General features: G+C 32.7%; 1 protein-coding gene across 8 annotated transcripts in view; it reads left to right on the forward strand.

Annotated features, from left to right (window-relative positions):
- The window catches only part of CDC42SE2 (CDC42 small effector 2), a 105023-nt gene that overhangs the window by 54218 nt on the left and 37708 nt on the right, over positions 1-13097 (forward strand). The window contains exon 1 of one of the 8 annotated variants that reach the window (XM_033096387.1): positions 5205-5313. The exons of the other annotated variants lie outside the window; for them this stretch is intronic. The gene's annotated coding sequence lies outside the window, so the exon portion shown is untranslated. Of the gene's footprint in view, positions 1-5204; positions 5314-13097 lie in introns of those variants that run through there. 8 annotated transcript variants of the gene reach the window in all.

Raw genomic sequence — 13097 nt, forward strand, 5'->3', positions numbered from 1 at the left:
AGGTAGCATTAAACTAGACTTTAAAAAACAATGTAGAGAAAATGGTCTGACTTCAAGTTACTTAATGTGTCTGAGTTGTGGTTTCCTCATTTCCAAAGGGTAATACTTACCTCTTAGGATTGTAGAAATTAAATGAGATAGTAGTTGTCAAAGTACATAGTGTAATGTGTGACTAGCACGCTGATGTTTTTTCCCCCCCATGTCAGGGGTTTATAATTTAGTTGTACCTTTCTTTATAATCGAGGGAAATTTTCTATCACTGATTTGTGTGTGTGTGTGTGTGTGTGTGTGTGTGTGTACAGATACATACTTATGTATGTATATATGTATATATATACACGCACACACACGCACCGGGGTGCCAAAAAAATGTACACACATGGTTTGTATTCATTCATCTTTTGTTATTGGTATATATTGAGTATTACAATTTTAATAGTTTCTTCCTTTCTTAAAATCTGTGTACAGTTTTTGGCACCCTCTGTATGTATATCTCATACAAAAGTAGAGAATCCAAGAATATTCAGTTTCTCATTTGACCCACTATGATTTGTTTATGGATCAGAAATAGTCCATGTTCTTTGATAACTGATTAGTATTGTCTGTTTCTGAAGTCATCATAACATTATCAAAGCTTACTGATATTATAAGCTTTTCTTTAAATGTGAAAATGCAGATCCTGTTTTAAATTGCATTAGAAACATTTTCCCCTCAATATTGTTCAAGATTCTGACTTTACAAGGTAATTCACAAAAATTTAAACATTTAAAAAAATTATTTAGTAACTGTATTATACCTGAATAAGTAGTCACATTTGCACAAAATTGGACAAGTAGAATAATTTGTAAAGAAACAAATACAGTAACTTCTGTCACGCTCAGTAGGCACCTCCAGTGTATTACAGCACGTGGCAGTCCTGGAGTCTAATTCGTCCCAGACCCTTTGTAGCACGTTATAGCTGATGGTTGAAATGGCAGCCAGGTTGAATGCCTTTCAATTCCTCAAGGAATAGGTGGTCCCAACTGTAGTTTTCTTTTTTAGGTATCCCACCTTAAAATAGTATGGTGTGATAGCTGGGAATTTGGGTGGTTACTGTTTCAGTGGCAGTTCAGAGTTTTGAACAGAATGCCTTGTCTAGCACCATGATGGGATTCACTGCAGAACCTCTGGACCATGTGAGAGAGAAGTGAGGCAGCCCCATCCTGTTGGAAAATGGAATTGTGGAGACTTCCATAATTGTAGGAAAAACCATTCCATCAGCACGACCAAATAGGAGATTCTTGTCACTGTATTTTTCTCTGCAAAAAAGAATGAAAATATGATAGGGCACAGAAGCATTAATTTTTGTTGAATTCCTTATATGTTCAATTTCAGTGTATCAGTTTTCATTGCCACATATGTAGACATTTTGGTGATTCATGTTCCCCCTTAACTGAAACTTAACCTTCTCACTGAGTCTTAAGCAACCTACAGTTATCATCTATATAATTGAAATTTGTCTTATCTGCTTTCATCAGGGCCTGAAGCAGGTACAGATACTAAGATTTCCTCTTCTGTAGTTAACGAATGTACCGTAGATTGGCTTGCTTCGGTGCTGAGCTCTCCTTGTCAGTTCTGGGTCTTGACTGAATGGAACCCAAAAGCGAATTACCTACCTCTTCAGTAGACAAATGAGATAGCAGGTGACCCTAATTTATATTTAACCTAGTTAGCGAGTAATGCAAGTACATTTTTAAACTGTTCGATTCTATTTGAATCGCTGTCTGTTGATCGTTGTCATATTCCCAGGGCCTAGTACATAGTAATTGCTGAACAGTGTCTGTCAAATACATACTTGTATACATACATAGATGTGTGGTAAAATCTTGCGTTCAAAATATATGCTGAAGTTTGTTTCTGTTATCCAATTACGAGGTGGTGTCAGAGAGTGTTATTTATTACCTGGTATAATTTAAGAAAAGAAATACAAAAAAAGGAAGCTAAATGTGTGTGTACTTTCAATTTCCTCACTGATGCACTGCATTTAAGTTTAATGTAACAATGGAAGATTCTTTCTTCAGTTGATAATGTAACACTACAGGTATTTATGTTTTCTTTGTGTTTATGTGTTTTTTGTGTTGTCCTCTAATTGAACTTATTTGACTATTACCTTTGAGATTATCATACTATAAAACAATCTCTGTTAAAACATAATTCCTATTTTTATGTTTACATATAAACAACCATCACTATTTGTAGAAATATATTAAATTTCATTCTGGGGCTGGAAGATAAAAGGTGATAGAAAAGTATTTTTTCCTTAAGTTATTTTCTCTAAGTAACCAAAAAAGGCAGTAGTTTTTAACCACTGACTGGAATCCCACATAGATGTATTTTTAACATTTTAACAGTTGTCACAGCCCTGTTACCATCCTAACTGGTTCATAGTCAAGTCTATTAATGCTTTAAAGGCCTTTTAACTCTTTCATATTTTCTGGATACTCTGTTGATTTACAATGCAGAACAGAACTTTGTCATTTCATACAAATTCCAAATTAATTTTTCTAATTTTAGTGAAACTTACGTCTTATTCTTACAAAGTTCATATATGAATTAAACAAGGAGAATAGCAGATTTATTTGAATATTTTTTCAAGATATTTTGAAGATTATTTAAACTATGCAAATAACTTTTAAGAGTGTCATTTTACCATGTTTTTAAAAAATTACATAAATGTACTTATTGTGTTGATAAGAAAACTTTTTTTACAGATACAGGTAACAGCAAGTTTTGCCCTTTGATTATATTTTTGTATTACTTTATTTAGCATGCAGACATTAAGTTTTAAGAGAGCCCATGAGTTTAATTTGCCTGTAGGATGTTTTACTAAAGAGTTTAGTGATTTTTCTTTTGAAAAATACAAACTCATCCTGACTAAAGGCAGCTTATGAGTAAAATTCCTAGAAGGTTTCAGTATGATATTTTCTAGGATTTCTTTTCTTTTTTCTTTCTTCTTCTTTTTTTTAATCAGAAACAGTTCTGTACATTTGTAGATTAAAAAAATAAATTTTTTGGGGGGGGGTGAGGAAGATCAATTTTTTTTGTCCAAAGCTTAAAATGTAAGTTTTATCTTCTTAGTACTAGAAGTTCAGTTACACATTATTTATTTTATAAGGGTTCCAGTGGTTTTTATTTGCAATAAATTTATTTTGATTGTTTTTATTTGTAATAAGGTGTATAGCACTGTATTTGTTGAAATCTTTCAGAAAGATTTTTCCCCACTTCTCACTCTACCTTCATGTAATTTTACATAGGGCTTTTTTTCTACATTAGTTTCTTTTTCTCCTCACTGTATACCTTAAGAACAGAAAATCCTATTTAGCTTTACATTCAACCATACGAAGACCTAAAGAACAGTTGAAAAAATAATTTATAAGTTTGGGAGTTCAAAAGCTGTACATAAATTGTATAGTCTGGTTAGTCTTTCACAATGGGCATACATTTGTCACAGGTATTGTCATTGTTTATTTTTAACTTACGAATGGTGAGAAATGCTATTTACGTAAAATTTAAGCTTTTTTGTTTGTGCTCATCACCTCCATCTGGAACTTAAAATATACTATCTATGTATGTAATTCTTAGAGAAGCTTTTTCTCTAGTTATTAGTTGCTTTCACAAAATCTTTGAACCATTTTAAATTTAGAGGACATTTTGTGTCAAGTGCTAGACACTCGGTTGATACTGTTTGATGTTTGACTTGACAGAAAACTTGATAACCCAGTAACAAATCATGCCTTACTTTCTTCCAAGTATGATGTTAGGTACATTGATAATACCGTTTGATGTTAATTTTTGTGGCAGTGTTGGGGTGGAGAAATTTAAAACAACTAAGAGAGCTCTTTAAAGAACATGATGTAGTTCAGTTGTCATACAAATTAATCTTGTAAAAGTTTTTCCCAGCCAAAAAAATCAGTGGGAGCTAAAAATACTTTATTTATTTGGGGGAAAATACCAAGTTAAGAAAAAGTCCTAAAGCAATTGTCACAAAGAAGGTAAGAATCAAATGTAAGTCACAGTGATCTTTTTCCTCTCTGGGGATGAACCTGAAACACTGTATCAAAGCCAGGTCTCCACCTCACCTGGTTCGACACCCAGATAAATGATTGCAGTTTGTGTTCAATTGACTTTCATATCCCCAAGGGATTGATAGGGGATTTCAGTCCTGACGGAGAAGCATGAATTACACATACTTCTCATTCTTTAAACCTTTTAATTACCTCCCCTCATCCTTTCTTTTGCCCAACAGACTTGGCAGCCAGTTCAGACAGTAGCTAGGTACTGAGCAAGCATTTCCTTCTAAAAGTTTAATCCTTTGATATCCAAGGTCTGCTGGACTAAGAGAAAACCTGACTAAATACAATTTATTATATGAATGTATTTTTTTACAATTAAAAACTGATAGATGGACAAAGTTAGAGTTATCTGCTGAAAATCCTCTGTAAATCTTATTGTATGCCATAGACGTATAAATTATATATACATTTAAATTTGCTTTTGAGAAAAATATGCCATTGCTATTAAAGGGATTGATTTAATTGGCTTAAATAAGTTTTGTTTTTCTTCACCTTAGTACTGCTCCTATTTCACTCTCCCTTTTAAACATAAATTATAATAAACAGACTCATATTTTTGTATGTGTGGGACTCCATCTAAGAAGGGAGACTGACTATAAAAATCTTTCTCCACCTGCCTAGATAAGCATCAAGGAAGCTTGTCTCTGCTTAGTTCTCTGGGCGGAGAGAAAAATATATGACTTAATAATGATGATGGTAATGATCACAGTAACAAAGTAGCAGCAACAACAATTATTTAAATGTGTGCCAAGCACTATTCTAAGCAATTTAAGATTGCTCATTTACTCCTCACATATATGATTGAGGTAGATACAATTATAAACTCCACTTTACAGCACAGCAAAATGAGACACACAGAAGTTAAGTAACTGGTCCATGATATAGCTAATGAGTGAGTGGAGGAGTCCAGGATTCGAAGTTAGGTTGTCTAGTTTCAGAGTCTACATTCTAAACCTCTATACCATACAGTCTTTGCAAGCTTGTACCTACATACCAATGCGCAATATGAATATGTTCTATACATGTGGTATGAGAATCTAAACCAAGGAATTACATTAAATCTTAGACTGGGATTTGTGAACTTCACCTTGTGGACATCTGACACTAGCAAATGCAAACTGCTCTTTGGGGAGTCTTCCTCATCAGAGAAAATGGGACTTTCACAGAAGAAGCAACCTCGCAATCAAGGTGAAGTCATCAGGTGATTACAAGAAAGCAGTCCAACATGCGGGAGAGTTAGAGATAATCCATAAGGCCAATTAGAAGACTAAGAATTGATTTAGCAGAATAATCAGGAAAATACTATAAAATAAGTCTAATTAAAGTGTCTAAATGAAAGATTTAAGATACTGAAGTGAATTTTCAAAAGAATCAAATATAATTTATTAAAATGAAGATTGTGATTATTGAAATAAAAGTCAACAGTTGGGGATATTAATAGCAAAAGTTAAATAGAATAGAAACAGGTGAAAGAATTCTAAATAAATAGAAGTGAATCTGGAACCAGAGATTCTATGAAATTAGAGTCAAATTCAAAGATAATCTTCAAAGCATCCATAGACAAAAAAGTTTAAATTCAAAGAACCAAAAATTAGATTGACAGTTGACTTCTCATCAACAGCAGTAGAGGTCAGAATAATGTCTGCAAAGGACTGGAGGAGAAGCATTGTCAACCAGGAATTCTGTACTTAGCTCAACTATCATGTAAGAATAAGGGCAAAATATAGACATTGGGTTAACAGTTGGTATATCTGAATGAAGGATACATGGGAGATTTCTGCTCTATTTTAGCAACTCATTCTATAAGTAAATTATTTCAAACTTAAAATAAAAACCCCAAAAGTTTAGAGAAACATCTGAGAAGCAAACTATTTGAAGGGGACTATTAAAAAGTGTGTACTATTGAAAAACCTCTTAAAGTATATACTGTAAAGAAGGAAGTTGAACTTCAAAGGAAGGGTTGAGAGACAAGAAACAATGTTGATCAAAGAAATTGGTAAATGTGGATAAATGTTAATAATCAACGTCATTGCACACATATGTATTGAGTATAAGTATTTTGTTTAATTCTCACAACAACACTATGCTATAGGTACTAATATTTTTCTGTGCTAAAGGATACCACCATTCTCCAGTTTGAAAGAGCTCATCCAGTCCCCAACACAATGGATAAAAAAGGACCAAATCAAGTTACATTTTGTGAAATTCGAGAACTCCAGGAGTAAAGAGTAAACCTTTAAACCTTCCAGAGAAGGGAGAAATATATCACCTACAAAGGAAAGAAAGTTAGAATGTCACCAGGCTTGTCAGCAGCAACTCTGGAACATAGTAGACAGTGAACAATGCCTTTAAAATCCTGAGGAAAAGATCTTTAACTTGGTATGCTATGTTCAACCAAATGATCAGTCAGATGTCAATGCAAGGAGTTAAAATTTTTTCCCTTCCATCTACCCCTTCTTAAGAAGCTACTGGAGTATGTGATTTTACAAAATAAGCTGACGATGATGAAAATAAGGGGGAAGACAGTTCTCAGAAACAGGGCATCAACCTAGGAAAGGAACTGAGGGAACAAGCCTAAGAGAGCAGCTAATCAGGACTGAAACAAGAGGCTGGGTTGTTCTGTGAAGAAATGAAAAGAAGATTTGACTCAGTACCTCTAGGTATATGTTCAAGTATTTGTAAATTATGAGTCTTTTACAGAGCTAATTAAAGTGTTTTACAGTTTAATAATAGGTATATAGAAAAACTAAGCAAATAAAAAAGCTCAACAGTTATTCACCTCCAGGAAAACAAAAGATTATTCAAGAAGGATTGCCAGTTCTAGTATGTTACTTGTTTCAATAGTGACAATTATGACATAAACATTGAATATTGATTCAATCAAAAATTATAATTAGTAGTGATGATTATGAGGACAGGTAATGACGACTTGGAGACATAGCCTAATCTATTTTAATAAGTCAGTTTAAATCATCCGAAAGTCAATAATTAGCAATAAGTGAACACACAATGTGATATATATTAGGCTGGTGCAAAAGTAATTGCAGTTTTTGCAATTTTTAACCTTTTAAACTGCAATTACTTTTGCACCAACCTAATAGATGGTGTATTACAGAATTGTATACTTGAAACCCATGTAACTTTACTAATCATTGTCATCCCACTAAACTTTAATTAAAAAAAAAAGCAATAAAGATTATTTACAGTAGCCAACACATGGAAACAACCCATGTGTCCTTTGATGGATGATTAGATAAAGAAGATGTGATATATATGAGTATATACAATGGAATACTACTCAGTCATAAGGATGAAATACTGCCGTTTACCACAACATGGATGGATCTTGAGAGTATTATGCTAAGTGAAGTAAGTCAGGCAGAAAAGGACAAGAACCATATGATTTCACTCATACGTGGATTCAAAAAAAAAAGCAGCCAATGAACAAACAAAACAAAAAAATCAAACTCATAGATACAGACAACAAATTGGTAGTCACCAATGAGGAAAGGGAGTAGAGGGAGGTTGAGGAGAGTAAAGGGGGCCCAATACAAGAGACTAGACTTTGGGTGGCAAGCACATAATATACAGATGTTGTATTATAAAGTACACCTGAAATTTATAGAATGTTATGAACCAGTGTTACCGCAATAACTGGATCATAAAAAGAGAATAAAATAAATAGCAATAGGTATCTTATTTATGATTATAAATTTCAGAAGAAACATCTTGGTAAGTTAAAAATGGCCACCACCATCATGGAGAGGGATAGGTCAAAGATTTGCCATTGTTAATAGCTTTTTATTACTCACTGATTTTTAAAAATCTATGTGCTTGTATTATTTTGAATAACAGTAAAGATTTGTTTAAATGTAAAAAAGCATTTTACATGGTGGTTTTATTCTGAGAACTGCAGGTAGTAGGATAGAATTTGAATATGTATCTCTTGGTAAACAGTGCATGGTGTTGCCACCACCAAGAAAGGTGACAGAGAAACGTGGGGAAACAGATAGTGAATTCAGTTTTACAAATACTGTGTTTAAGGTAACTAGGAGATCACATGAGATGTTCATTAGCAGATGGACATATAGATTTCAATCCATCATCTAAAACATTGAGAACCTACTATGTGTTGCGATAAGCATTATTTCTAACTGGGTAGCTGAAGAAGGGTTTAAGGAGGAGAGTGGATAAAAAGATGGAAGAGGGAGAAAGGAAAAGAGAAACCAAAAGAAAGAAGGAAAGTAGCAGGAAAGGAAAAGGAGGAAGATTATTAGAGGGAAAGATAATCATGGCAGTCATTCTCATACAAGGGGGGAAGAAATGTGGGTAGTAGAAAATGGGAGAGTAGTTTTCATATATATTACTTTTCCTCTGTGCTTGTATTGCAAACTTGGGTTTAAGCCAGCATAATGTTCTCTCTAATATCCCCTACCATAATAATATGTATGTTTATGTTTTGTGTTAAATACTTGAGTTTTTTAAAAAAAAATATTTGAGTTTTAATTAAGAAGGGACAGGAAGATGTCAGGAAAAGCCTGAGTAGTCTGTGAAAACGTTTCCTAACTGCACTTAGAAACTGTTAATGTTCAAGTCAATTTATAAAAGTAAACCTAAACAAAACTATGTGGGATGATAGGTTTACAACCTGGGATAACGAAAGCCTTCTTAAGTGAGATGCACCCCTAAACCAAGATGAAAATCAACATTTAACTATTCGGTTGGTGCAAAAGTAGTTGTGTTTTTTGCTATTATTTTTAAACTTTTAAACAGCAATTACTTTTGTACCAAGCTAATACATAAGACTAAAGCTTCCATGTGAAACCTATAAACAAAGTTAGAAAACAAAAGTGATGCAACAGAGTACATGCAAAACTTGTACACTGAACTACAAAATACTGGATATGCCATGGTAATGGATTAGAACACTCAATATTGTAAAATGTAATTTTCCTCCAAATAATTATTAGAATAAATGCTATCCCATTCAGAATCACAGGAGACTTTTTTTTTTTGTAGAAATTGGCAGAATGATTTCCAAAAGTATATGAAAATGCAAAGGACCCAGACAATCCAAAATAATCTTAAAGAATAATTTGGAAGACTTACCACTACCTGACTTTAAGTCTTACTATAAAACTACAGTAGTCAGGACAGTGTGGTACTGGCATAGGCATAGGATCAACAAATAGACCAATGAAATACACATGTAACAGCCCAGAGATGGACCCAAACTTGCAGTCATTTGATTTTCAATAAAAATGCAAATCAATCCAATAGGCAAAGGATATTCTTCAACAAATGAGCTGGGACGACTGGATATTCATGTCACTTAAGTAATCTTTGACCTTCACTTTCATATAACTAAAAATATTAAAGTAACTAAAAATGGATTATAGACCTAAAAGTAAAAACTGAAAGTTCTAGAAAAGGAAATAGAAAATCTTTAAATTTTGGGGATACCTGCAAAAATAAAATTTCTTAGAACAGAGAAAGCACAGATCATAAAAGATAAGATTGTTAAACTAGACTTCATTAAATTGAAATAACCCAAACTCTTGAAAGATGCTGTTTAAATAAATTAAAAAAAAAAAGGAGCGATAAAGACCAGGAAAAAAATATTCACAATGCATACATCAAACTGATCTAAAATATTTAAAGAATACAGCTGAAAAAAAAAAAGTTAAAAAATGGGCAAAAGATCTGAATGTACCTAACTAAAGGAACTATATGAATGATCAACAAGCATGAAAAGACTACATATCATTAGTTATAATAACAGTGCAAATTAAAACCAGAGCGAGGTAACACTTCATTACCACTGTAATGACTAAAATTAAAAAGACTGGTAATACAGAGTGTTGGTAGGATGTGGAACAGCTGGAACTCTCATACATGGCACATGTGCAAAATGGTACAACTGTTTTGGAAAACTGGCACACAGTTTCTTATAAAGTTAAAAGTATACTTAACAATATGGCCTAACAATTCTATTCCTAAATATTTTCTCAGGAGAAATAAAAACTTCTCTTTACGCAAACACTTGTGCACACAAATTTGTAGCAACTTTAGTTTTAATAGCCCCAAAGCTGGGAAAACAGTAAATACCGATCAACAGATGAATGGTTAAACAAATTGTACTGTACTCATATCTATCTATACAATGAAAGTCTACTTCATAAAAAAAAATTAATACAGGCAGCATGGATAAATCTCAAAAACATGCTGAATGAAGTCAGATATTAAAAAAAGTGCGTACTGTGTGATCACATTTACATGAAATTATAGGAAAGACTAACCTATTTATTGGTCATTTCAAATAGAAGAAAAAATTTACCCCTTTTATTTCAATAGTTACATGTACCTCTCTGTGCCTTTTGTAATTGTTCAGGGAACAATGGTGCGTTTAAACTTTGATTAGCCACAGAAAGATACTTTTGTGATAAGTACACAGTTTGAAAGCTCTTCTTAAAATGGGTTAATTTTTTGAAAAGAATTTTGTACAAATCAATATCAAAGAGCCGTTTTAACAAGATTGGGGCACATTAAGTGCTGGTACAGCTATGAATAAGCTTTATTGGTAATTCAAACATGGTTGTTTAATAATTTTTGCATTTCTGGCAGAAATCTCTTTGGCGTTGAATAGAACTTCAGACCTCACCCCTCTCCCCCAACCCAACTGCAATAATTTTACAAGTCCTTCAAAGGATGTTCACTTTTACTTGATTCTGTGTTTTGTATTTCTATCCCTGATCTTCATTACTATACTGTGATCAACCGGAAATTGTTAGTATTTGCTTCTTTTACTTATAGTATTTCATTTAAATTGTCATCACTTAAAAATATATATGGAAAATTGCAAAGAACATAAATAGCCCTAGAGGTCACTACTTTCCTGACTTTTATTATGATAATAATTTCCTTGTTTTACCTGTGTATGCATCTCAAACAAAATAGTTTTAACTTGTTTTTCAAATTTATATAAATAAAATCATTTCATGTATGCATATATTATTTTGTGCCTTGAGTCTTTCCCTCAATAACATGTCACTGAGAATTATCAAGTGTTGCATGAAGCTACCATTCATTTAAAAAAAAAATTTTTTTCATTCATTTTCATTCTGTGTAGTACCCTTTTGTATGAACATACCACAATTCATTTTTTTTCATTTTATTCATTTTTTTTCTAGATAGACTTTTAGGTTGTTTCCTAAAAGTTTGCAGCTGTTATGAATTACTTGATCTTGCTACTTAATTCTGCTGCTTGCTATTTGAATTCTGATAAAGACAAGCATCTTATATCAGCATCGCTCTGTATAATGTATATGCCATTGGCAGTGTGGCGTTGCATTTTATAACTGATGATAGAACCGGTCACTTGCCCAAGCTAACACACCTGAAAATTAGTGAGGTACTAACAACTGCCACAGATCTTTTATTTCAAAGTATGAATTCTGAACTTCTCATTTTGTTTCACACTAACTGAGCATGCTTCATACCTCAACTGAGTTAAAGTATTTCAGATTTTAAAAAAATAGGCTAAAGGTATGCCTCCTTGTCCTGTTTTTGAAATCAAGGCTTTATTATTGTTTCTTAGGAAGTTGGCCTAAAAAGCAATTTTATTAAATTGTAGGTAGGATGTTAAAACATAAAGTCTTTACTTTGTCAGCAACAAAACTGTTCATATAGGTGTAAAGCTAGTATCTTCAGCATTTGATTTAGGTGTGGAAAGGGAGAAGAAGCTGATGGTGGTTATTACTTTTGACCAGAGATCCTACAGTTACACTTTTTTACTCATGTCAGTCTCGTTAAAAGTCTAGAAAAGTCTAAAAGCTTTTAATTCAAGGAAGCTCTGCCAGTCACTAAATGGCCTGATAACTCACTTCAGGCTTTCCCAAAATCTTAGGTCTAAAATCTGTGAGTTTGTGAAATGCTCTCTGGTGCTGTAGACCAGTCTGACCCCTTATTTATGTGTGGAATGTGCTGAGCTGTGTTTAAAGCTAAGTTCAGATGTTGATGTTGTTGGAAAGTGACACTCCTTTTGTTATCCTAAGATTTAAAAAAGTAGAAAGTTTTCTAAATGGACATGTTTTAAGGAACTTTCAGTTCAAGAAGTGAAAGTAATTATTAGCATATTATTAGTTGGAATTTTTTGTGACAAATTCAGTTCTTCTCTAAAGGTGTTTATAAATGTATTTTAAGTGTATTTATGTACACTTTTGAAAAAAATTCTGGAAAAGAAGTTTGTTTAGAAAAGGAAGAAGATGGAAAAATGGTATGACATTCCAAGGCATGTTTGAAACATTTTAAGATTTATATATTTACTTAATAAATAAAAACCTATGGAGTTGTAAACATCTCCTTGGTTTGAATATACATTTCAGCAAATCTATTGTCTAGGTGGAAATATTTAAGTAAAATTGTATATCTTTTCTGTTTCATCTATAAAAATAGAAGCTCAAATTACTGTATTTAAAACATTCTTCCACTAGACATTAAAAAAGAGGAAATATTGTAATGTCATTTTCATAGTACATGGGAGTAGGAAATACATATTTTTAAATTCTCAAAGTGAGGAGTAGCTTTACTCTAAATGGGAAAGAAATTTGAATTTGGGAAAATGTGGGCTGATAAAAAGTATGAATTAGGAAGCTATTTACCGTGTTTCCCCGAAAGTAAGACCTTGCCGGACAATCAGCTCTAATGCGTCTTTTGGAGCAAAAATTAGTAAGACCCGGTCTTATTTATTAATTTTTGCTCCAAAAGACGCATTAGAGCTGATTGTCCGTCAAGGTCTTATTTTCGGGGAAACAGAGTATTAATTTTAAGTATTAAACAGAAGGAATATGTATTTAAAAAATACAACACCTTCCAAAGTAAAATTAATATTTGGAGGTGGTTTCTGGCGAAGATAGTTTAGAAATAAAAAGGAAATTGCCTAGCTTTATATGTAAATGAGAAAATATAATGTAATAAATCAAACAA

This window comes from Rhinolophus ferrumequinum, chromosome 24 (genome assembly GCF_004115265.2).
Source record: "Rhinolophus ferrumequinum isolate MPI-CBG mRhiFer1 chromosome 24, mRhiFer1_v1.p, whole genome shotgun sequence".
Lineage (NCBI taxonomy): Eukaryota > Metazoa > Chordata > Mammalia > Chiroptera > Rhinolophidae > Rhinolophus > Rhinolophus ferrumequinum.